Source organism: Somniosus microcephalus, unplaced genomic scaffold (genome assembly GCF_052327205.1).
Source record: "Somniosus microcephalus isolate GS21.2 unplaced genomic scaffold, FLI_Smic_1.0 unresolved_chr5, whole genome shotgun sequence".
NCBI classification, from domain to species: Eukaryota; Metazoa; Chordata; class Chondrichthyes; order Squaliformes; family Somniosidae; genus Somniosus; species Somniosus microcephalus.
This window is the reverse complement of record NW_028225183.1, coordinates 3,581,144-3,582,556: the sequence shown is the minus strand read 5'-3', so window position 1 is coordinate 3,582,556 and position 1,413 is coordinate 3,581,144. Positions and strand designations below refer to the sequence as shown.

At 47.4% G+C, this 1,413-nt stretch overlaps 1 non-coding gene across 1 annotated transcript; it reads right to left on the bottom strand.

Annotated features, from left to right (window-relative positions):
• Positions 1-253: 253 nt before the first annotated feature.
• trnae-uuc (transfer RNA glutamic acid (anticodon UUC)) lies at positions 254-325 on the bottom strand. Its single transcript has one exon. It is a non-coding gene; the product is annotated as a tRNA-Glu (tRNA).
• Positions 326-1,413: the final 1,088 nt, after the last annotated feature.

The window sequence follows — 1,413 nt, the reverse complement described above, 5'->3', positions numbered from 1 at the left end:
GATAATAACCGTGACTGTTCTGACACTGTCAGCTGCAGTTAAATGTGGGCATGTACACGTTTAAATTGTCTCGTCCCAAATGTAATTTCCTGCTGACTTTGAAACAGCAGGCATTTTACAAATGGCAAGGAAGTGCATTGCGCACCTGTTGAGGCATCAGCAGTGTTGAAATTGCAAAGGTTGATCAGGAGCAGACATTGCTTCGCGCGGGTGCATTGATTGGAGGCATTTCAAACAGCCTCAAAACGCACTATTCCCTAACCGGGAATCGAACCCGGGCCGCGGCGGTGAAAGCGCCGAATCCAAACCACTAGACCACCAGGGAAGCTGCAAGAAGCTGCAAGAAGCTGCCTGCCAGCAAGCAGAGTAACGCAGACTTTCCTCCTTGCTGCTTTGAAATTCAGATCACTTTCACGCCAGGCAAACTTTTCGTACAAGATGACATCTTTTAGACGAGAACACAAAGGACATGTTCACTAAGCCACAGCATCAAGTGCGGGAAGGGGTCCATTTGCCATATATTTCCTTCTATGCTTTTCTCAGAGACAGAGTCATAAAGTCAGAGAGAAGCCGTCGGGGAAGTGAAAACTGAACATCATAATATCCACGACATTGTCCAGGAAATGGTTATGCAGTGCTTGAGACAAAGCAGCAAACACACACAAAATACCCGTATGTGCTCTCTTTGTGTGGGTATGTCTCAGATATCCATCTCAGTGTCATGCATTCATGGAGGCTGGCAGCACGGTGGGAGGCCATTCGGCCAATCGTGCCTGTGCTATCTCTTTGAAAGAGCAGTCGTGCTTTCTCCCGCTGTTATCTCATTTTCTCTCTCCCTCCTCAGTGCCCCACACAACAGGCAAACAGAAGGAGAACACTCGACTAACGAGGAACTGGTGCAGGGAGTTGTTATAAATTACGTCATGTACATATTTTAAAATTATTTTCGTTCATTTTGTTCTATTCAACTTTTCCCAGGGTCTTTTTAAGGAGCTGCCCAAAGGTTTAAAATTGGGGATGTTAAAAATTCTCCCCGTCGGGGAATTGAACCCCGGTCTCCTGCGTGACAGGCGGGGATACTCACCTTATACTAACGAGGAACTGAAAGGTGCCGAATCTGTCAGAGCAAAAATCGACCTGTGAACAGAGGGACAGAGGCAGAAGGGACAGAAATAAGAATAAGAACAGAAGGAATAGGAGCAGGAGTGGGCCATTCGGCCCCTCGAGCCTGCCCCGCCATTCAATAAGATCATGGCTGATCAGATCTTGTACTCAACGCCACTTTCCTGCCCGCTCCCCATAACCCTTGACTCCACTGCAGCTCAAATATATGTCTATCTCCACCTTGAATATATTCAGTGGCTCCGCCTCCACAGCTCTCTGGGGTAGAGGATTCCAAAGATTCACGACATT